This window comes from Sarcophilus harrisii, chromosome 1 (assembly GCF_902635505.1).
Source record: "Sarcophilus harrisii chromosome 1, mSarHar1.11, whole genome shotgun sequence".
Classification (NCBI taxonomy): Eukaryota; Metazoa; Chordata; class Mammalia; order Dasyuromorphia; family Dasyuridae; genus Sarcophilus; species Sarcophilus harrisii.
In genome coordinates, this window is record NC_045426.1 from 298,020,725 (window position 1) to 298,046,707 (window position 25,983).

The window sequence follows — 25,983 nt, forward strand, 5'->3', positions numbered from 1 at the left end:
AGAGTCTTGCTGTCTAATGCTCAAAGCTGGATTCTTTGAGATGATAGTCTCGTCCATCCCTGGGACCAACCATGGATCCATTTGGTCTCAGTATATCTCTCCATTTAATAAATTATTAAATTGTCCTCTAATCTCTGTCTCGCTTAATTTCTCTGGCATTACATTCCCAAAATAATCTCTTCTCTACACAGGTAACTCAAGCCTGAATTGATACCATCTTCCTCAGTCTCCCTCTCATTATAGGGCTCAACTCTTCTGAATGCCTTTCTTTCTTCTGAAGGCAGAAAGTGGGCTCTTAGTCCACACCAGTTTGCATTTGCTCTTCTGCCTAGTTTCATCTCCATGGCACCAGATTACCCCTCAACAAGTCTCCCCACTCTTCTTTCCTACCTCCTTTTGTATATTGTCTTCTCTGATTAGATTGTAAAATCCTTGAGAATAGGAACTATCTTTTTATTAATTATATCTACTCTCCGCACAGTGCCTGGCACAGAGTAGATATTGATTAGATGAGAGGTCTGGCACATGGTAGATGTCTGTGTGTCCTCATAGGACAATCCTATGCTACTTGCCCTAAAACATCTTTTTTTTTTTTTTTTTTTTTTGGTCTTTCCATTTGTAGTCTATAATAAAATGGAGTGAAAGAACAAAAACACAGGGTTTGGGCAGACAAGTTTTACAGACAAGTTCAGACTAGACTCTTTGGAAAAAAATACCCCTGCAGCCACCAGGTTTAGGTCAGTACCTTTAAAAATTAAATCTAAGTGTTTTTTTTTTCAAGGAATGAAAAAAATAGGAAAAGAAAAATAATAATTTTTAAAAGATGGAAACTTTTAAAGTCATGCTTAATTTTCAAATAGTCTTGGGATGGAAAATACATCCAGAGAGAGAATTATAGAGACTGTGTATCAAAGCATAATGTTTTCACCTTTGTTTTTATTGTTTGTCTGCCTGTTTGATTTTTCTTTCTCATGTTTTTTTTCCTTTTGATCTGATTTTTCTTGCACAACCTGAAAAGTATGAAAATACATTTAAAAGAATTACATATATTTAACCTATATCAATTTGCTTGCTGTCTTGGGAAGGGGGGAAGTAAGGGAGGAAGAGAGAAAAATTTTGGAACACAAAGTTTTACAAAAAATGTTGAAAACTATCTTTGCATATATTTGGGAAAATACTATTGGAAAAGAACGTATCATGAGTAATCTGAAGAAAAACAAAGTACCAGAAAAGGAATAATTCACCCTGATTCATTTTGTTTTTAATGTCTCTTACTTTGAGCCCTGCATTCCTTGATGTCATGGCACCTTTCAGGTTAAATCCCTATCCTGTACTGGACTGGCCATTCCCTCACTCATAGAGTGTCAGAGCTAAAATGGACCTTAGAAAATCTCTGTACTGATTTTTGCATTTTATGGATGAGAAAACTGATGATCAGAGAAGTAATAATAATAATAACTAACAAAAATGAAGTGACTTCTTCAGGTCTCATTGCTAATTAGCAAAACCTCATATTAGGGAATATTCCAACATTTTTCTAGCTATCTCAGAACTGGTATAAAAAAAAAATCAGTGCTGATAATTAGAAAGCCTCAAGAAACGTGACTTTTCTTATCAGAATAGAAGCTTGAATTTAAAGCAGAAGGGTGGCAGATAGAGATACAAAAGATTTTATTCCTTCCCTATTTCTTCACCTTAGGGGAAGGGCATAAAATGAGATGGGGCAACAAAAATTAAATAAAACATTTCAATCACAACATGTAAGACTTTAAAAAAGAGAAGTCAGCCTGAAATCCAAATATCGTGCTTCTCAAAATTAACTCTTTGACCTGACAATTGCTCTGTAAACTCTACTTAATGATTGAATTAGAAGAGGGTGACAAAGGAGAGAGATAACATGGTTTAGTGAAGAGAAAGCTAGTCTTGGAATGAAGTTCTTTCTCTAATATTACTGGTTTGTGATCTTAAGCACATCATTTAACCTCTCTCTACCTTAGACAAATATCAAAGATTGTAACTTGCAGTATAGGTCCAAATTCCATTGCTAGAAGGAGTTTCCTTACTGAAATCACAGGCCTTTAGGCATCCCCAATTCTAACCAAAAAAAAAAAAAAAAAAATGCAAAGAAAGAGGAAATAGACCAAATATTTTTTACTTACTATTTATTAGAAAGAAATAGAATAAATCCCTTCCTAAAAAAAAATGGAATGTGTGCATTGTTTCACTGGTATTCACACACACCCATATATGTATATGCATACACACACACACACACACACACACATATATATATATATATATATACATATGTGTGTATATATATATATACACACACACATATGTATAAAATTCCATTTCACTAGTATATTAATGAATCATTATGGACAAATACTGAGTCTCAAATTCCAATAGGGAGTAGCTATGTGGTGCAGTGGATAGAGCACCAGACTTGGAATCAGGAAGATCTGAGTTCAAATCCTGTTAGAATCCTTACAAGGTGTTAAGCCACTAGAACTGGTAGAAACAATGCTTATGTTTACACCTTTGAGAGTTCACACATTAGCTTACACATTAGTTCACAAGTTTGGGAGATTTCAGGATTCAGTATGAGATTCACAAGTTTACACCTCCCACAATCCCACTCTCTCAGAGAAGTCAACCTTTGGGTTCACACCTTTAAGAGATCATATATAAGAAGCTCTTACAGCTTCAGTCAGTCAGTCAGTCAGTCAATTGAAGAGATTGGGAGCCAGAATTCAGTCGGGGGAGGAGAACTAAGATTCAGAGAGAGCTGGAGGCTGAAGCTGGCAGACAAGCTGCAAGAGCTCTTGGAACCAAGGAGGGAGATAGCCCTCTAAAAAAACTAAGAAAACTAACTGGGCTATTTTGGAAGAGACAATAAAGGACTGTACTTTAATCCCTGGCTGCATTTGAGGTGATTATTAATCTGAACTGAAACTAAGGCTGCCTCCAGAAGCCTCCCCAGAGAAACCTGCTCACAGAGAACCATCATATTTTAGAAAAGTAGAGAATACTACAAAATCCCACCTCAGATATGTACTAGATATGTTATCCCTGGATAAGTCACTTAACTCCCTATATGTCTCAGTTCTTCATCTGTAAAATGGGAACCATACTGAAAAAGAAAATGGCAAAATCTTTTCAAGGAAAATCCTATTTACTTTATTAGATGTAAGATGATCATATACTTCTAGAATCCCTTTAATGAATCCATGATTTGATTTAAAATTGGTAACTCCCTTTCCTAGAGAGATTATAATCCACTCACATCTCTTCTTGTGTATCTTTTGTTATGTCCTTCCTCACATCTGGTATCCCTTATTCTGGTCCATTTTATTTTCTGATCATCTCTTTGATGACATCTTTAACATTGGTTCTTTGACTAATTTGTCATTGGTGATAAGCTATTGAGTATTTATATTCAGAGGTGGAACTATACTTTGCCCTTTGTGAGAATCAATATTTTGATTTCTTAGAGACATGATATTTCTTGATTTGCAGCATCCTCTGTACAGACATGATAATCTATTAAACAAAGACTACCAAATTAAGCAATAATATAAAATATTTTAACTTTTATTAACTGTCATATATCATAGAAGAAAAAAAATCAAACAGGTATTGAAGATAAATTATTTAAAGTAACAATTTTAATTAATCAAAATTAAGCAGGTATTAATAATGAATTATTTTAAATGATTTTTTTAAAAAGCAAAATGATCATTTAAAAATTTTATTTACAAGAAGATTTGCATGAACTAATGAATAAAGTGAGCAGAACCAGTAAAATAACTAATACAATAATTATCCCTTCCAAGTCATAGGAATTAGGGAAGCTGCACCTCTAAAATCCAAAAAATCTGTGTAAAATTTTTTGACCTTTTTGTACCAGAGAGAAAAATCTAATTTTTTCCTTTTTCTTTTAGGGATGTTTATACTACTATAACCAATGTTAAGTAAAAATACTTTTTCTGAGTCATCTTGCTGGCAAACTCTGTGTGTGGCCTACAGCTTCCTAAAAACTCCCTCAAAATTCCCATTTAATTTCTTTTTCCAACCCATGATGGAGATGAGATGTGGAAAGGATAATTGTAACTGCAATATTGTAAAGGTAAACAAGTTTGAAACTTGAACACCATTGACCAACCAAAATTCCAAAAGACTCAAATAAATGATAGATGGACTCAGAGAGCAGATGGATGCATAATTTATTATTTTGGGGGATATGGCCAATGCAAGAGTTAGTTTTGCTTGACTATATATATTTGTAACATAAGCATTCTCATTTCAACATTTTGGCTTCCTTTAAATCTCAGCCAATACCCCACTTTAAATAGGAAGCATAAAGGATGCATTCTGGAGCTGCCCCTTAGAGAAGAATAGTAGAAACCTCTTTGCTTTTCAATGGGAAGATCCAGAGACTGGAAGGAAGCAGCAAATGAGGTGGTGCCTCTTACTGCAAGACTATATCTGACACCCTGAATTTGTTTGATGGAATCCTTGAAAATTGCATGGGAGATTTCCAACAGTAATGGGAACTTGAGTGTTACAGTATGTAGATGATCTACTAGTAGTGGGAGATACAAGGGAACACACCAGTAGTTGTACCATTGATCTATTAAATTTCCTGGGAGGATTAGAATTTAGAGCATCAAAAGAATTTAGAGCATCAACTGAAGGTTGTGGAGAGAGAGATGAAATATTTAGGGCATTTTATTAGTGAAGGCAGCAAGAGATTGGACCCTGCTGGAATTGAGGGAATATACCCAAAGCTAAGACAAAGAAAGAGCTATGCAAATTTCTGGGGTTAGTAGGACATTTCCAGGCATGAATAGATTCTTATGCTGCTAACACTAAATCCTTGTATAAGCACCTGCTGGAGGAAAGTCCAAATTCTAGCATGTGGGATCAAGAGAGTGATCAGAAATTTGAGAACTTAAGGCATTTGTTAATTTCACCACCTGTATTGGCTCTCCTCACCTTGGAAAAACCTTTCCACCTAGTGTCAATGTTGAGGGAAGGGTGGAGGGATGGCTTAATCCTGTCTCCTTTTTGTCCCCTGGAACAGAACCATCCCTCAGGGAGGAACATTGTTGCTTAGAGTTAATTGATTTTCAAACAAAAGTAAGAGAGGATTTATAAGAATAGCCAATACCTGGGGTGGTAAATTGGTTTATAGATGACTCTTCTAGGATGGTAGATGGGAAAAGGAAAAATGGATTTGCTATTGTGGATGGAGATAAAATTGCCATTTTGCCAAGGACAGTCTACCTGTCCATTGGTCAGCTCAAACTTGTGAATTGTATGCCTTAAATCAAGCATTGAAGTTATTGAGGGACCAAGATGGGAATATATACACTGATTTGAAATATGCCTGGGGTGTGGTGCATATATTTGGAAAATTTGGGAAGAATGAGGGTTTGTGAATAGTAAGGGTAAAGAACTGGTCCACCATACATTAGTCAGAGAGAGATACTGGAAAATATTCTGGCTCCTAAGGCATGTAGCAATAATACATATAAAGGGACATCAAATAAGAAATTCTTTTTGGGCAAGGTGAAATAGATTAGCAGATGAGGAGGCCAAGAGAGCTGGAAACCAGGAGATTACTCCTATAATGGCCTTGATACCTGTACTTCTCTCTAGTCTATCCTCTCCCAGTTTTACCCAGAAGGAAAAAGAGAAAACCTCAACTCTTGGAGCAATTGAGAACTCAGAAGGATGATGGCTCTTACCTGATGGCAGAGAGGTACTGACCAAAGCAAGTACGAGGCAGGTTCTTCAGCAACTACACCAGAGCAGTCGCTGTGATGTCCAAAACCTGTGTGATGCTATACTAACAAAGTATGTTTCCCCTGGCCTATATACTAGGGCCCAACAATTAGAGGATGTCTACCTCATTTGTCAAAGGACTAACAAGGCTACTCAACACCAGGTCCCAAAAGGGGGATGACCTCCAGGAATCGGACCATCTCAAAGCATCCAGGTGGACTTCACTGAGCTGCCATCAGTGGATCACCTCAAATACTTGCTGGTCATAGTGGACCATCTGACCTCATGAGTGGAGGCGCCCAAGCAACTGTCTCAACAGTAAGTAAGGTCTTATTAGAACAATTATTCCCAGATATGGAGTATGGAGAGAATAGACTCAAATCAGGGAACAGATTTTTCTGCCCAAGTATTGCAGAACCTGATTAGGGATTAGAAATCACTTGGAATCTCCATACCTCTTGACATCTTCCGTCTTCTGGGAAGTAGAAAGGATGAATCAAGAAATAAAACAGCAACTGACTAAATTATCTTTAGAGACCCAACTACTTTGGACTAAATGCCTTCCTCTCACTGTGGTCAGAATCAGAACCAAGCCATGTAGAGATATTGGGCTTTCACTTTATGAATTATTGTATGGTTATCCTTTCTAGGCTTATATGGGAAACTAGGACCCTATTTTAGGAAAAAAGGATTTATTTCTTAAGAGATATGTTAAATCATTGATACAACATTTATAAGAACTACAAAAAGGGTTAATAGTTCAGACTCCTCCTCTAGGTTTCCCTGTTCATAGAATTCAGATTGGAGATTGGGTTTTGATCCTATCCTGGAAGGATGAAAAGTTACTCTGTGCTGGGATGGACCCAGAAACAAGGCTGGACACACCATACCAGAACAAAAGAACCTGTGGTACCACTTTTATCAGAGTGGACAGTTGAAGATAAAGGAGACCTCAAATTACATTTGAGGAGGGGGGCCTCTACTGAATGGGAACACAATCTCTGAACCCAGTGCATTGTAATTGTCTATGTATCACTCATCTTATTACTTTTCAAAATTACTTTGGGCCTCTTCGCCTGTTTGGGAGCTAATATATTTTCCCCTAGGAATTTCACCTTAACCTCACAGTGTACTGCCTACCTCTTCTTAATTGGACAGGGATCCGTTATATTGGATTAATAAGGTCAAACTTTTTTCTTTCTTCCTGAACAGGCAGACAAATATTTAGGGATTCAGAAGTATGATGATTTGGGAAAAGGGAAACTGAGTTTAGATACCTCCATTATCCAGACTAGAGATGCAAATGGTTGGGATGACAGCTGGCCTCCAGAAAGAAGAGTTAAAGAGTATGGGCCAGTCACTTGGGCTCAAGATGTAAGTTGGGGATATAGAACCCTAATATATATGTTGAACAGGATAATTAGGCTTCAAGCAGTTGTAGAGATTATCACCAATCAGCCAGTTCTGATCGATAACTAGAATAGTCCAAAACTCATTATCTAGAATGATTAGGAAAGCTGAAGTGTCTGTTAGACTGATGGTGTTAAAAAGGTGGGAGTCATTGCCCCAAGAAGACCGACAAGAGCCAAAAGGGGATGTAGAAGACCAAAAGAAGAAAAAAAACTATAAACAAAACACAAGCTTCAATCTGCATTCAGACACCATCATTTCCTTCTCTGAGCATGGATAGCATTTTTCATCATAAGTTCTTTAATAGATTTGGATCATTGTATTGCTGAGAATGGTTATGCCATTCACAACTCATCATCTTAAAATATTGCTGTTCCTTTGTACAGAATACATTTTCCCTTTGTATCGGTTTATGGAAGTTTTTCCAGGTTTTTCTCAGAGCATCCTGCTCATTAATTCCCATAGCATAATAGTATCCCAATATTCCATAATTACATACAACAATTTATTCAGCCATTCCCCAATTGACAGGTAATCCCTCGATCTCAAATTCCTTTTCTATAAGAAAGAGCTTCTATAAGTATACTTTTTTGTACATATAGATCCTTTTCCTTTTTTGTTTTTTGTTTTTTTATGTCTTTTGGGATACAGACCTAGTAATGGTATAGTTAGGTCAAAGGACATGTATGATTTTATAGCCCTTTGTGCATAGTTTCATATTGCTCTCCAGATTGTTTGAATCAGTTTACACCACCATCAAGAATGCATTTCCAACTTCCCCCACACCCCAACCCCAACCTATCTTGTTCTTTGTTCTGCCCTTTGGTACTGGATTAGGATAGTCTCTATTCCACATTATGACTTTTCAAATCCTAAAAGATAGCTATTCTGTCATTCTTCAAAGGTCATCCCCATCCCTCCAGGCAGACTCTTCTCCAGAATAAACACACTGTATCTTCAAAAGCTATGATTTCTAGACCCTTTACCATATTCTAATCTCATGGACACACTTATCAATGTATTTCCTAAAACGTAGCAAGAAAAAAGGAACTCAATGTTCCACTTGACCTCTGACAAATGTAAAAACTATCATCTTCCTCTTTTGGTACACTTAATGTAGATTACGAGAAGAAAAGTATTGTTTAAAGAAGGGAACAAGTGTATAATTAGCACCATCTATGTGTCACAGCAGCTCCAGAGTGAAGTAGTTAGAATGCTGGTCCTGGATTCAGAAAGACTTATCTCCCTGAGTTCAAATGTGGCCTCAGAGTTGAGCAAGTCATTTACCCTGTTTGCCTCAGGTTCCTCATCTGTAAAATGAGCTAGAGAAGGAAATGGCAAATTATTCCATATCTTTGCCAAGAAAACTCCAAATGGGATGACAAAGAGTCAGACATGATTAGACAAAACCAACATGTCAGGCACTATGCTTAGCCCTTTACAGAAGTACATAACATTATCCCCATTTTACAGGTGAGGAAGTTGAGGCAATTAACGGTTAAGTGATTTGTTCAGGGTCCTAAAGCTAATAAATGTCTAAGATTCAAGCTTTTGTGACTAAAGGTGCAGCACTCTATCTACTATGCCCTCTACCTGCCTCTAGGTATAATGGAAAGATTTGGAATCAGATGATCTAAATTGTTTCTACCATTCAAATACTCCTAGATCTATTATATATATGGCCTGATATCTAATCAGTCACACCATGCTCTTTCTAAACTTTCAGCAAATAGCTTTATATTTAGGTCCATATTAAAAAAAAAACATCTTATTATGTTTATCCCATCATATCAGTCAATTCAATTTTTTTTTTAACTTTTTTTTCCTTTCCACTCCAACAAGTCAATATGCAACCTGAAGGCATCCTTGACTTCCCAAATCACCATCTCATCACTATTTATACCAGATGCCAAACCCTAGAGCAACTTTTCTCATGCATCCCTATTTTCTTTCCAGAACATTAAGAAGTCATGTTTTTGTGTATATCCTTTGACACAGCAGTGCCATTATGTCAGGGAGGGCGTGATTATCTCCTTTTTAGTGCTTTCACCACCTTTCTTGAGAAGTCAGGAAGGCTGTGATCACCTCCTTTTCGGTGCTTTCACCTCCTTCCCTGAGAAGTTAGGGAGGCTGTGATCACCTCCTCTTGGGGGCTCTGACCTCCCTGAGGAGTCAGGGATGGCATGACCACCTGTGTTCTAAAATAAAAGAAAGCGGGAGATGTAATGGACTGAGGTTTGAGTTGATGCACTGAGGTCCCAAGTACATGAGGCTAAATAGTAATTGGACTATACTCTATACATGATTGGATAAAGAATGGTCCCTGCCCACTCTCTGTGCAAGTCCTGATGTGTTGTACAGGAAATGATGATTTTGGTGGGTGGAGGCAGAGAGAGGAACAGGAAGAGAAGCTGGGAGAGATTGGGTCTGGGTTCCATTCTCCTAGCTTCTGGTCGTGTGGCTGCTGGTCTAGCTAGCTTCTTGACTCAGCTACACACATTGCTATCGCCGATTCTCTTCCACCTCCGATCCTTCTTCACTGAGAATAAAGACTGACGATTTTCCCGTAACCTGAATTCCTGACTCCTGCTAATTTAAAAATACACGGTCTTCACACCATTACTGGGTCTGTTTCCCAAGGAAATTTTAAAGAAGGAAAAAGAACTCACATGTGCAAAAATGTTTGTAGCAGCTCTTTTTGTGATAGCAAAGAAATTGGAAAATTAATAGATTCTTGAAGAGGACCAATGACATTAAGAAGGTGTTGCCTTGACTTGCAAGTGAATTAGATTTAAGTGAGGCAGGGCTGTGCAAAGTCCCCAAATTCATTCTCTCCAGAGTCATCTGAGGAATCACTACGGATTTGGGAATCTGAACCTGACTCCCTTTTGATCGGCCGAGGGCAACATTCCCTTCGGAATGTGCTCGCATTCTCTCAGGACCAACTGACTCATTTTGAACTGCTGTTCACATGGAATCCTTCTCCACTTCGGCCTTCAAAGTTCTCATTTGAATATTTGCTACTACCACCAAGATCTCCACCCACAGCAGCTCCACCCAAATTCACATTCTAAACTTCCAGGCCCACCACAGTGTCTAGTTACTTACCCTGCCTGAGTTGTGCACTTATCTGACTGATTTCAAACTTCTCAGCTGGTTTATCTCCTGGGCCAACTTAATCCAATATCTTTGCTAGTCCACTTCTGTTTTTGCTTTCTCCAAGTCTCTCTTTTCTAGAATTTACCTAATTGGATCAGGAGTTCCTGAGTCAAATACAAGCATCACCTGAAAACTCTCCAGAGGGAACCTGCCCAAGGATTTAGTACAGCCTTCACAAACAGAGAATATCCTGGACAAGCCCCCAAACTGTGTGGGACAGTGACACCGAAATTAAAATCAGAGACTTTTATGGTTAAAAAAAAAGGACAGGATTTATTATGATTTCATGAGATAGGACAACTCCAACAAACAAGGTGTCAGTAGAGGAATGCAAAACACAAACTTCAAAGCACAAGATTATATAGAAGCCCCCATCCTACCCCCGACCTTTTTTCCCATTGTGTGGGGGAATCTAAGCTTATATGCTAAACATGGTAATCTATCCCAGAAACAAGAATAAATAACAAACTTTTAATTCAAATTTCCCTAGAGAACTGGTATATAAGCAGATATTCTTGGATGAGAGAATTCTGTTACCTGAATTTCCAAAGCCATTATTGTCTTTAAAAGAAGTACTTAAATGTTAATTAAGAGGTGTTGTTTGGGAGGGAAACAGGAGGAAAAATGTTCATCTAAGACAATCTAACACTTGTAGCTTTTTAGCTATAACTCAATTTGTTATTGCAAAGGCTTAAGTCACAATTAGGGCATAGGTCAAAGTCATATTCCCATGAGAGGTCTTTACTCAGTTTATCCCATTCGTTTTCCATGTTCCCCGTTTTCATCTTCCATTTCTTGGATTCCTTCTCTTGACTCCTTTCCTGTAGTCTTCTTACTTGATCTTTGTTTCAGCTCTGATGATTCTGCACGAGAGTAAATAATTGTTTCTTTTTTAGCCAGAAACCCTAAGGGTCAGTCTCTCCCAGAATGATTTATTTTTTAAATTTACTAGGTAAAAGTGACCATTTTCTGCATCATTTCTTCCTAGGCTTAATCATTGAATGGATATTGCCTCAGTCAAACTGAAATTTGGAAAAGACCTTAGCTTAAAAAGGCTAATCTTTCATTGTATCCATAGCCATTGCCACTGGATCCAGATGGCTCTGGAGAGACTGAGGTTGGTGATTTTGCACAGCCCAGCCTCACTTAAATGTAATTCAGTTGCAAGTCAAGATATCACCCTCCTGATGTCAGTCTTTTTTGAGAACAATGGACAAACGGCAATCTTCCCTGTAGCTTACATGCATGTATAAGTCTCCTGGTCCTTAAAAAAATTTGTCTCTCCACTATAATTGATATATATCTAGCTAGAGATACTAGCTATAGGAATTGACCTTAGCAATTTGGATAGCTGTAGAGAAGAAAATAAAAATAAAAGTATAAACATTAGCAAAAGTGGCAAAACTATGACTATAAGCTTTGAGGGTGTACTAAGAATTCCCCAAAGCAGTGTTGTAAAACTCATAGTCTGAGGGCCTAAATATAGCCCACAGCATTTCTCCCATCAGATTTAAAAGTAATTGGGAAACACTTAAAAGATAAACATAAATAAAACAAAATACAGGTAATATTACATTTTAAGATCAAGTCAATATGAAGTCTGAAGCAATCCTTGATAAATTTAGTGGTTCCCCTTTCTCTTTAAGTTTGACACCATTTCTACAGAAGAACAATCGAAAATTTAATTGAGATGATTACTAGTTAAAACAAATTTGCAGGATACAAAGGAAATCTATATACATTTTTAAAAATCATTATGTCTATTTGGTATTGATAAAAGCAAGAAAGAAATGATATAAGCAATTCCATTCAAAATAACCAAAAGAAAAAAAAAAGCATGAAATTCTATAACCTACCAAAACACAAAATTTATAAAAATATTTTCTGCTTTATAATTTTTAAAGAGGCATTTTTTCTTAACTATTCTTTTATTTTAATTTGGTTCTCTACTGATAAGTAATTTAAGTAAATTCCCCACCAAACTTGTATCTGTACTCATTTCCAATTTTCTAAATGTAGGTAAAAAACAAAAACTTATTTATAAAAACATTATAAATATGCATGTAAATAGTTCTTTTAATATTGCATTGTAACACATTTGGAATATTTGTTTGTTAATAAAGTTAATACAATTAGACTTTACTAAAATTTTATAAAAATAAAATGACAATGATACTGACAGAAATAGACTTAAAGAACTATTCATTGTTCATTAAGTTATGCTAATATAATATAAATGACAATATTACCTAAATTTCAGATTAAGTTTTGTACTAATCAAATTGTAAGGTGATACATATTAAAACTAGATAAAATATAAAGTCATATGGGAGTACAAAATATCTACAGTTTCAAGGGAAATAATTCCCCTCCAAAAAAAGTAAGAATGAAAGAGGCATAGCATTATGAGATTTCAAACTCAATTACAGAGTAATATTTATCAAAATTATTTGATACTAGCTTTTAAAAAAATTATAAAAGTTAATAATATGAACAGGAAATAAATGTTATAAAAATAATAGTTCTATAATAATAATACTCATGTTTAATGATAAAACATCAAAAAATAAAGCTGATTAATAGCCAAATATTTTCTCTGATTAGGATTTTTAAAATTTTCTCTTTCTCTTTAGATAGGAACAGAGAGAAAGAGATACTTAAATGTTAACTATTGTCATTACTTTTGAAAACATTTAAATGTTCTTCAGAGTCAAGCTCTTATATAAGGTCTAGTTTCATTCTTATTATCCATATTTTTCAGATGAAGAAAGTGAGACTGAAAGAGAGTAACTTCATGTACAAACTGTAATTTCAGGATTTAAACTGAGGTCTTGATGGTTCTAAATCCGCTAAATCCACAAAATATGATCCACTTTTAAAAAATAAAGATTTGCTACTTTAGAAAACAGTTAAAATAAGGTATCAAAAATCAAGAAAGCAAGTGTGCCAATGTGCTCAATTCTTTTATTTATTTATTTTTTTTGTTTATCTTTCTCTTAGATTTTTCCAAAACTAAGAAAGGTGTGTGGTTCAGAAATGGTGAGGGGTCACCATTTAATAAAAAAAAGCTGGAGAGATCTCTAGAAACAAAGCAAAGTTTATTATACATTCTTTGGAGAAGGGCATTCCACCAGTCCAGCAGACAATGGAAGGGAGGAAGCACCTTCTGGGGCAGGGTCAACACTTTTAATCCCTAACACAAATATCCCCTCCTACCACTGAAACTCATCCTCATTAGCTGAGGATCTTACATTCTAAACGTGGGAATTACCCAAGAAATTGAACTTGACCAATAAGTACATAGTTGCCCTTATTTGACTGAAATAGGGAGAAAATGATGTAAAGGGAGGATAGCAGGAAGGGGACTTAAATGTGTCCTTGACTCAATCTTCAAAGCCCTTCAGGCTTACTCAGACTCTGAAGTAGAGGAAGCCTCAGTCAATTTTCACAGCTGTCTTGAAAGATCTCACCTCATCTCGTTCAGTCCCCCCTCTTATTTGTACATTGAGATCTCTTCAATTTTTTGTAACATGACTTCACATTCCCTATCGAATTCCTCATCCCCTTCTGACTCCTGTTGATCTTCTTGGGCCACTGGCTCCCACCCTTGTCCTTTTAACACCATCAAACAGCTTTCTCTTATAAGGGGCCAAACCAAAGGAGCTGCTTCTACCAGCTTTCCCAAACAAGGACCACCAGGAAGTATTGAACGGTGAGGTCTATGTCTCCGTGGAGAGGAACATGAGCAAGTTTCCTAATGTTCTTAGTGATTTCTTTTACTAGATTTCCATTGTCATCAATCTTTATACAACATGTTGATAAATTTAGTTTCGCACAAACTCCCCCTTCCTCAGCCAACAAATAATCCAGCACAATGTTGTAAAACAGCCTCTCTAGTTTGAGTAGCTTGGTCAGTCAAAAGATCTAGTGCCTCAGCTGTCTGATTGGTGATAATCTCTACAACTGCTTGAAGCCTAATTATCCTGTTCAACATATATATTGGGATTCTATATCCCCAACTTCCATCTTGAGCCCAGGTGGCTGGTCCATACTCTTTAACTATCTTTATTTTTAACTATTCTTTCTGGAGGCCAGGTGTCACCATTTGCATCTCCAGTCTGAGTAATGGAGGTATCTAAACCCCGTTTTCCTCTTCCCAAATCATCGTACAACTGAATCCCTAAATATTGTTCAGGAAGAAAGAAAAATTTTGGCCTTATTAGTCCAATATAACAAATCCCTGTCCAATTAAAAGATCGGTAAGTATAGGCAGTTAAGCCACAGATCCAATAATGTCCCTTTAGAGCAGGCTGTTCCCTTGAAAAACATGTCTGATCTATTCCTTGTAAAAGGGTAATATTGTTGGTCTCTCTTCCCTAGGGGATCTCCCCCACAAAAGGTGACATACTGACTTTTCCATAAACCTTGCTCCTTCCTCCAACTACAATTGGCAACTGGCCATTGATCTGTTAATTTAGAGGTATTCCAAAATGTGGGAGAGTCCCATGTTTCCCAGGTGTCCCTGGGGTGACATTGTACCAACCCCATGGATAACTGTGCCCAATGTATATGTTCCCTTTCTTCTTATTCTCTTTTATACAACTTAATACATCCCACTCTATTTAATTACACTCAGAAGTAGTAACTTGATAGCAATATCCTTGCTCTTCTCCTGTTTCTGGGAGAGCATGCAAGGTACAATTTTTCCAATCCTCCCTACATTTCAATTGAGGATTTCTCCCCATATCCCACCAATATTTAAACATTTTTGTACAATCAATTGTTTTTGGCTTCAGGTCTCTTCTCAAATAAGTCCACTCACATACACTATTTCCCAGATTCAAACCTTGCCCCATCTGATTTAAGCAGTATTTCCCTTTCCTATCTTTTGTCAATGGCCACTGATGTTTCTTTTCTAATTCCAGAAATCAGTCCCATTATGAATTTGGGATCGGTTACTAAGGATCCAGGCTGGACTTAAGGGAACAGGTACCCGTGGCCATTGATTGAATTGTTGGGATCCACCACAGATCCAACAATTTGATAAGTTAAAAGTTCTCCCTATATTCTGCATGAGCAGGAGGAAGTGGTTCTCATCTCTGGTAGGTAAATGTCTGGTTTCTATGGCTATCATGAGGAAATAGGTAAACCCAAGCTCAAGGAAAGCTCCATGAGGTTCAACTATTATTATACTGTGAAATTAAGGTGAAATTCTCAAAATAATTAATGTAAGAAGAGAAAAGTCATACAGTTACAATGCACTGGATTCAGAATTTGTGTTCCCATTGAGTGGAGGTCCCCTCCTCAAATGTAATTTGAGGTTTCCCTTATCTTCAACTGTCCACTAGGATAAAGGTGGCACCATAGGCCCTTTTGTTCTGGTATGGTGTGTCCAGCCTCGTTCCTGGGTGCAAATTGCAGTGTTTGAGGTCAGTATCACCTGGTAGGGTCCATCCCAGCACTGAGTCAGCTTCTCATCCTTCCAGGAATGGATCAACACCCAATCTCCAACCTGAATTCTATGAACAGGGAAACTTAGAGAAGGAGTCTGAGCTATTAATGCTTTTTCTTGAAGTTCTTATAAATGTCTTAGCAATGATTTAACATATCTCTTAAATAAATCTTTTGTCCCTAAAATAGGGTCCCAGTTTCCCATATGATATGCCTGGAAAGGATGACCGTACAATAATTCATAAGGTGAAAGCCCAATATCTCTATGTGGCTTGGTTCTGATTCTGACCACAGCGACAAGAAGGCATTTAGTCCAATGTAGTTGGGTCTCTAATGATAATTTAGTCATTTGCCGTTTTATTTCTTGATTCATCCTTTCCACTTTCACAGAAGAGGGAGGATGCCAGGGGTGTGGAGATCCCAAGTGATTTCTAAAGCCCCGATCAGATTCTGCAATACTTGGGCAGAAAAATGTGTTCCCTGATCTGAGTCTACCCTCTCCACTACTTCATATCTGGGAATAATTTGTTCTAATAAGACCTTACTTACTGTCGAGGCAGTTGCTCAGCCTAAGGGGAATGCCTCCACCCATGAGGTCAGATGGTGCACTATGACCAGCAAGTATTTGAGGAGACCCACTGGTGGCAGTTCAGTGAAGTCCACCTGAATGCTTTGTAATGGTCTGATTCTGGGAGGTTGTCTCCCTTTTGGGATCTGGCGTTGAGCAGCTTTGTTAGTCCTTTGACAAACGAGGCAGCTGTCCACCAGTTGTCAGGCCATAGTATTTAGGCCAGGGGAAACATACCTTGTCAGCACAGCATCACACAGGTTTTGGACATCCCAGTGACTGCCCTGGTGCAGTTGGTCAGTACCTCTCTGCCATCAGGTAAGAGCCATCGTTCTTCCAAGTTCTCAACTGCTCCAAGAGTCGAGGCCTTCTCTTTTTCCTTCTGGGTAAAACTGGGCGAAGGCAGACTAGGGGGAAGTACAGGTATCAAGGCCATTATATGAGAAATCTCCTGGTCCCCAGCTCCCTTGGCTTCCTCATCTGCTAATTTATTTCCCCTTGCTTCAAAAGAATTTCCCATCTGATGTCTCTTTACATATATTACTGCTACATTCCAAGGAGCCAGCATGTTTTCCAGTACCTCTCTGACTAATGCATGGTGGACCAGTTCTTTACCCTTAAACCCTTTCCTCCAAAATCCTTCCAAATACATGCACCCCATCCCAGCCATATTTCAAATCAGTGTATATATTCCCATCTTGGTCCCTCAATAACTACAGTGCTTGATTTAAGGCATACAATTCACAAGTTTGAGCTGACCAATGGGCAGGTAAACTGCCCTTGGTAAAGTGGCAATTTTATCTCCATCCACAATAGCAAATACATTTTTCCTTTTCCCATCTACCATCCTAGAAGAGCCATTTATAAACCAATTTACTCCCCCAGGCATTGGCGATTCTTATAAATCCTCTTACTTTTGTTTGAAAATCTAAACAATAATGTTCCTCTGTGGGGGATGATTCTGTTCCAGGGGACAAAAAGGAAGCAGGATTAAGATTATGATCTTGGGTGGTTACTAGATCATCCTTTTCTAATAGTATTGCCTCATATTTCAACATTCTGGAATCTGTGAGCCATCTCCCAGCCTATAAGACTGCCTCCAAAGGTGAGCTTCCTACTTTCTTCTACCAAGATAGCAGTAGCAGCTACTGCTTGTACACAGGTCGGCCATCCTTTGGATCTAATACGTTAGAAAGGAAAGCCACTGGTCAGGGGAAAAGGGTCAGCAATGCAAGATGGGTAGCTGATCTATAAGCCTCCTTCCCTTCACCTGGAGTGAATTCCCCTTCATTTCATTTTCTCTGCATATTTAATGGGGAATGTCAAAAGTTCTCTTTCCATATAACCCATATCCCTCCCACCCACCATGATCATGCAAAACATGAAAACTGCATCTAAAGACAATATAGATCATTGATAAGTAAGTCAGGGGTCTAGGATTGGGGTTCCAGAGATAGCCCTGCCTTCCATCAATATACAGTGTAAAAGGCTCTAAGCAGATTAGTTTAACTTTTAGGGTCCTAAAAAAAACCTTAGCCCAATCAGGGTATGATGAGATTCCCAGCTTTCTCTCAAAGAACAAAAGGCAAAGTGCAAGTGGCCCCAAGTACTTGGGTGAAGTAAACCTTTAGATAAAGAAACTCTAGTCCCAGGAAGTAAAAGGGTTAAAAGATATTAATAGCAGCAACCAAAGTCTTAACTATCTACATACTTGTATATCTCACTGACCACTTGCTCTGATTACAGACATTTGATGTAAGAGGAAAAATCAGGGACATGATTTATTTAAAGCAGTTTTACTTCAATAACTACCCTAATTTTTAACCATTCCACATTATGACCTATGCAGTCAGTCATACCTGAATTCAGAACTCCAAGTAAATATTAGCTGCAGTCCCAAAAGATTTTATCTTCTACAGCAATTATCATTAATCAAGGCTTCAGATGAATCTAGTTCTCAAGAATCACAGTAAAGGATTCATCTTAGAAAGTTCACAGTTTATACAGCTTATCTTTCATATCTAAGTGGATGGTTCTAAGTTTTAACATTACACAGATCATTTTGCCTTTAAAATACTCAATACAAAGAAAAATTCTAAATTGCATGTTGTCCATCCCGTTTCCACATAAAAGAAACTTTCAGATCTTTCAGATTTAACATTAATACTCTCTTAATTCTAAAAAAAAAAAAAAAATTAAATTTTTGGAAATAATCCTATCAAATTATCAGATCAGATTAAAATCCTGCTCTAGGTTTTTTTTTTTTTTTGTTTTGTTTTGTTTTTATCATATTCCTTAAACAAGGAGATTATCATGCACATATATAAACATTAAATAATTTGCTTTAGACAGATGGGATCTTAGTAGAAATAAATTGCTTTCAGGAAAACTTACAGTTCCAACAAACTTCTTAGAGCAGCTATAGACTTGAAAAATAAAAATAAAACATTCAGTTATTAACACCACTTAAACATAGGCTGTTCCTTTAAACAGTAGAAGCAATTAATATCCGAACCAGCAAGGAGCTGCAGTTGTTAAAAGGACAAAAAGTTGTTAATGGAGAGGAGGGAGATTAGATCACCTGACAAGGTCCCTTTCCACATGGCCACCCTTCCCCCACTCCACCACACTTCCCGACCCCAACTTATCACACCTCACCTTTTTAGGGTGCCATTTCCCCCAGGATCCAATCTGCCAGTTCAAGACAGGCCCCAACTTTATGGGGTATCTCCTTTTCCCATGGCAAATGGCTAATTCACTAGGCCTTTTTTCTTCCCCATTTCTGGAAAGCTATTTTCCTCTCTCTTCTTCCTTCTCTCACACCATCTCTTCCTGTCCTATCTCTCTTTCTCCTCCCAAAGCTTACTTGCTCAAACCTTATCCAACATATGTTAAACACTCCCAAACCAATTCTAGATGCTCCATTTAAACTATTCATTGCTTTTGCAAATCAATCTTTCTTGTTCCTTGTCTTTGTAAAAAAAAAATTTTTTTTTAAACTTTAAACTTCAAGGTTTGCAAATAACTGAACCAAATTTCATAAAACATATACATTCCCAACAGAGCTGACAAATTTTTAAGGCATAACCCAGTTACAAATTACCCAATACTGTAATACTGGAGAAACTGAGCAAGACAGAGATTAGAGAACAATTTAATAGTTTATTAAATGGAGAGATTTTCTGGGACCAAATGACCCATGGGCTGAACAAGACTATCCTCTCAAAGAATCCAGCCCTGAGTATCGGGACAGCAAGATTTTTTATAGGATAACAAGAACAATGACATAATGGGGGAGGTACCTGGATGGGGATAACCTAATGGGGGGAGGCACCTAGGATGACACAATGAAGGGAGATATTGGAGAGGTTACTGATATTCTAATGATGTCTAAAATGGATAGACCTTTGTCCTGTCAAACATTAAGAAGAAATGATTATAGCTTAAAGATATAAAACCTTTATCTCATCAAACATTAAGAGAGAAAGGTTATAACCTGAGGCAGAGTAACTAAATAGGACAATTGGGAAACTGGGTCAGGAGATTAAAAGGGAACTGTGGCACAACAATACCTCTAGAAAATAATATACCATCTAAGTAGGAAGATACAACCACAACCTCCCCTAAGGTAAGCTACCGGCATTTTGTTTTAATAACCTATATTTTAACTTAAAATCCTAAACACATCTTTAAATTCCCAATAATATAAAACTACTTTGCCATCATATTTAAAATAATAAATTTCACTAAATAGCAGTTTCTTTCCCCTTGTCCCACATGGCCCTGCTGCAGTCAGGACACCTGGGAGGGAAAGGAAAGAAGCTACCATCTTCACTCTCTCCTTCCCACATACTTCCCTGATGTACAGGGTTATTGTGATCCTAATTGGGATCTACTAAAGGGTATTTTTGGTCAGCTGAAACTACCCTTGCAGCCGGAGGATTTCTCCTGTCCCACTCCTTCATAGTTGATTAGTCCCCTTTCCTCTTGGGAGAAGAGAAAATTCAAAATAGACATAAGTTCTCCTCCCAGACCCTGAGGACCCTCAGAGGGGCTGATGGAATTAAATCCTTTCCCTTCCCTTTCAGGTACAAATTTAGTTTTTGGCACATCCAGTCTGCAAGAGAGCCATACTTAGGCCAAATAGTACCTCCATCAATATCTTTGTCACCCCAGACAAAACAACAATACCTTATCATCTTTTTCTTGCTTTTTTCTTCATATTTTGACAGTTTGTTCCAATTACTTAATTTATCTCCCAAGAGACTATCTTCCAGTATTTTCTGATCATTTTTCTCATTTCTCTCCGCAAGGGCTGGCTGGGACTGGGCCACACCCATTGAATTTGGATGGAATCTAAATTCCAAAACGCCCAAACACGCCAATTTTCGCCAATTGACCCCAGTCACCCAAGAAGGCCTGGCCTATATTCTGTCCAGAGCATCCCTCCAGATTTGCTACTTTGGAAAACAGTTAAAATAAGGTATCAAAAGTAAGAAAGCAAGTGTGCCAATGTGCTCAATTCTTTTATTTTCCTTTTTGTTTATCTTTCTCTTCGATTTTTCCAAAACTGAGAAAGGGATATTAAAATCTTCAGCTATCTATTAGTGGTATTTCCTCATCTGAAAAATGTGGACAATAATAGCACCTTCACAAAGTTGTAAGGATCAGGTGAGGGTAATGTAAGTAAAGTACTTTGTAAACCTTGAAGAGAGATCTAAATGTCTATTATCATTGCTTTTGAAAACAGCTAAGTGTCCTTCAGAGCCAAGCTTTTGCATAAAGTTTAAAATACAACATTTACTTTTTTAAAATGAGGTGTGATTATAAAATAATGAGACATTTTTGAGCAATTGACTTGAAAGATTATTCCAAAAGAAGAGATTCAAAAATGTTTTAATGGTGGCAGTCTTTGGGGAAAAATATATATTCTCCCAAGGTGATTATTTTGAAGCATATTCTTTATTTGGAAATATAAATTTTGACACATTTGGGATTTATGTAATATTAACTGTAATGTATTATTATGTAATAGTAACTGTAATCTATAAATTTTATTTTATCCAATAATTTTATCTCTATCTGCTACCAAACTTTTGCTAGTGTTAATAAAAATTTGCTAATTTGACATTTTTCGAATTTCCTACGTTCTCTTCTCTGATAAAAAAGAATTTAATAACAGAATGAAAAAGTGACAATTAAATACGATAACTCTAAGTCCTAGGCTATTCAGTCTACTTGTCTTATTTTTTAAACTCATTATTGATAGTTTTAAGAATTATTTTAAATCTACCAAAGTCTAAAATCATGTTGATAAGCTATATTTTGAATACATGAAAGTCAGTGCAACCCAGGGTGAATAAGCAACAGGTTAAAAGCTCATTTGTGGAATTTCAACCTCCCACTTATTTGGCTATATGACCTGAGGCTAGTTACTTAACCTCCTTCTTAAACTGGAATAGTAGAAAGGCATGCTTATTGAAGTAACTAGATACTATTGAGAGAAGTGTTACATAAATATGTATAAATGTAGATTCTTATCAGTTAATGATTTAAAAGTCTTGCTCAAGCTGACAATTCTGACTTCAACTTTGCTTCTTTCTAGGCATAGTTTGTAAATTTCAATCATGGTTTTTTAGTTGCTGAAATCTGCCAGTGAATATGGAGAAGAATCTATCACCATTCCAAAATGCATTTAGTTGCTATTTATACATTGATCTATGATACCTTTGAGCTTATTACTAAAGTTTAAAAGTGCACAGATCCTTAAAGCTCTTGTGTTAGACTTAGAAGAGGCTTCAAAGGTCATCTAATCCAGTCTTTACATATGAATAATTATCACAATAAGAGCATTAATATTAATAATTATTATCATAAATTGTTATGCCAGTAATAAAATAATAAAAGGAGATAATATATTTAATCTTAAAATACTATATAAATACTAGATTTTACATCTTATATACTTAATTAATAATAATTGATAAGATCAAGTAATATTTTAAACCTTAAAGTACTATGTAATAGTACTAGATGTTAATATCTAGTATTTACACAGTACTTTAATATTTTAATCAATGTTTGACATTTGATCCTTACAACAATTTTGTAAAAGTAGGTGCTGTTATTGTCCCCAGTCAGTCAATAAACATTTTGTAAGAGCCTACTATGTATGTTATAGTACCAATCATTGGAGTTACAAAAGAAAGTAGAAGGCAATCCAGGCCCATGAGGAATTCATAGTCTAATGAGGGAGCCAACATCCAAATAATTATGCACAAACAAGCTATATATGATAAATTGAGATTTATTGTAATAAATTAACAGGGGAAGAAAATGAGGTTAAGAGGTTAAGTAACTTGACCAGGATCTTCCAAATCAAAAAATTAATATTAATCACATTAATAAACATTTAAGACAGGATTCAAACTCAATTTTTTTTCACTCAAAATCAGCATTTTTTATTTACTGTATCACTTCTAGCTTTTATATAGCACTTCAAAGTTACCAAAACCCTTTCTTATGCTATCTCATTTGATCCTGACATCAAACTTGTGAGAGAGCTGCTAATTATTATCCCAGTTTTTTATAGATGAGAAAACTGAGGCTGAGAGAATTTAAGAGATTTTCCCAGAGCTGGTAAGGAAAGATTCAAATTCAAATCTCTTCTACTTATAGCTACTTGTGCCTACAGGGAAAAAATTGTTAAGATAGGGAAAACAAAATCAAAATCTTTGAATGAGCAACCATTGGTTTCGGAGGTACCCAACTTCCTAGAGTCAAAGTACCCCATACATAATTTCTGCACCCTGTCTTTACTAGCTATTCTCTCCCATTCAAGTGGAGGGGGTGAGGGGAAATGTCAGAGAAAAGCTTCCATTCTCTGCCATTCTTCATTGCTCTCTCCTAGCTCTGGAATTAATAAACTCCTGTTAAAGCAAAGATAAGTTTCTGTGCTTCTCCAATCATTGGTTACCATCACTCCCTTGAAAGATAAGAGTAAAATCTCCAGAGTCCTCTTCCTCTCGGTGGCAGAACTATTCTATTTTTTCTGACATTCTTTTGCTTTAAAAATCCCCTCCAATCACTTTTTAAAATTATACTATGTTATAGAAAAGTTTTATTCAATAAATTAAAAATAAAATATATTTTTAAAAAAGTTTTTCTTAGTTACCAGGTATACCCATAACCATGCAGACTTGCATTTTGTTGGCAAAAGAGTTGAGGCCACTCAGAGCTCCAATTTTATGTAGCCAATGAAAATTTTTGGACTTTCCTTGTTTCTTCTGAAAAATGAAATGAACTTATTTGAGGCTAACCCCACTAGTACATCTCCTTCCCCTGAAGTTTCTGAGCCCAAGTAGGTCATTATTTTCTCTCTGTACTTCAAAAACAATCATTAACATGTGGAACTTGCTGGGCCATTATTCGAAACAAACTAGATGGTGTTCCAAAGTGCTAGAAATGAAAAGATTTTCTGGAAGCTCTGAAATACAATAAAAACCAGGAAATACCAAAATATCAAGGTTAATTGGTACCAAGTTAGGTATTGAGGAGATAAATTTGGAAAAATATACAAAACATGAGGACTAACTGTTCTTTACTTGCTGGGTGTTTATGGGAGACAGATAACTTTCAACCCTCATAACAAAGCACGCCAAATGAACTTAAAACCATGTACTTAGATATGAAAAATAAGCTATGAATCTCTTACTGTGATCTTTGAGATCTAGATTCATCTGAAGCTTTGATTAATGAGAATTGCTATTGGTGATTTAAAAAAAAATCTCTTCGGGACTGCAACTGATATTTATTTGGAATTTTAAATTCAGGTATAACTATCTGATTGTCAAGAGCAGTAATCCAATATCTGAAAGCAATATGCCACAAGCTACTCAAAAGAAATTGTTACAGGTGGAAATTAGTAAATGGGAATGAATTAGAAGAATGATCTTGGCCTCTGCTGAAGGTAGGATCTTTCTGACTCAATTTCCTAATGGTGATCTTTGAATAATAATTCACCTGATTATTCCTGAGTCTGGCTTCAGGAGGAATTGTTAAAAATTAGAACAGTTATTTGAAGTAAAACTGCATTAAAGGTGTTTTATCTTGTATGTGCTTTTAGGTCAAGATCTGAAGGACCAGTTTTGATACTACATATATACACATGCACACTAACACACACACACACACACACACACACACACACACACACATATACTACTTTGATTCTACTGATTTTTCCTCTTATAGCAAATTTCTATAATCAGAGCAAGTGGTCAGTGGAAGATATGAAACACAATATAAATATACAAATAATATTTTGATTTGCAGCCTAGCCCTGGAGAATTCTCTGGTTGCTGCTATAAAATCTTTAACACTTTTGCTTGCTGGGGCTACAGTTTCTTTATCTAAAGGCCCACTTTGCCTAAGTATTTGAGGCTACTCCCATTTTCCTTTTTGTTCTAGAAGAGGAAGTAGACAATCTTAGCATTCCCTGATCAGACCAAGGTTTTTAGGACCCTGAAAGCTAAACTAATCTGCCTAGAGTCTTTTACACTATATGTTGTTGGAAAGTGGGGCTAGGTCCTAGAGGTCTCTGAAACCCTATTTTAGAACCCTTGCTTACTTCCAAAAGATCTAAACTGATTTCAAATGCAGTTTTTCATGTTTTAAATAATCATGGGGGCTATATGGAAAGAAAGGGGATTTATGCAGGGAAAACAATTACTGCCAGTTGTTCATGGACCTAGAAAGATTTCTGTTGTTCCCTAAAGGAAAAGGAATTCACTTCAGGTGAAAGGAAACAGGTTTACAGATCAGCTGCCCATTTACCCCTGACCATAGCAATTTTAATTCCCCAACTCCTGACACTTTCATTCCTTCATAGCTCCCAAAAAATAAATTCTGAAAGGACTGTCAAAGACGCCTGCACAAGTGCCCCCTTACAGGGGATTCAAACTACTTTTGGTTTTGTTAACACATGTATTAATTGGGTAAAAGCCATTCCTTGTAAGGCTCTAGGGTTTTTGCTGAGAGAGATGATATTGAATGACACAATTTTCTACCCATTGCACCTACATCTTTGAGGAAGCAAAAGTAAGAACTTTGGGGAAACATTCTTTGGCATCTATTCTAGGAAAAGCTGTTTGGATGATAGCCCCATCTCCCACCCACCCCCACCCCCCCAGCCTTCCTCTGGGTGGGGTTCCTGGTTTCTGTTACTGTCCCTAGTAACCTCCATATTAACTACACTTCTTTCTCTTTTGCTCATATTTAGTCCTTGTATTTTTAATATACTCGTGAGAGTTACTTCTTCCGTCTGAGTCAGGACATTCTAACCATTTGGTCACCATGAAGTCACCTGAGACCTGATTCTGACATTCAGAACTGGAAGCTGCTGCCGCCTCTACAAGTCACTTATCTCCCCTTTTCAATCTGGACCTCATTGGGGAGGGCCCTTGTCAGCCTGAAGCAGTTCCAGAAGATGAGATCTTTGTCCCTTTGTCCAAATGAATCTGGGTCTGAGTGGGAATGGTGTGACAATGGCCCTGAGGCGTTCGGGCCTCCACAGTGCTGTAGTTCTATGGCTGCCAAATGCC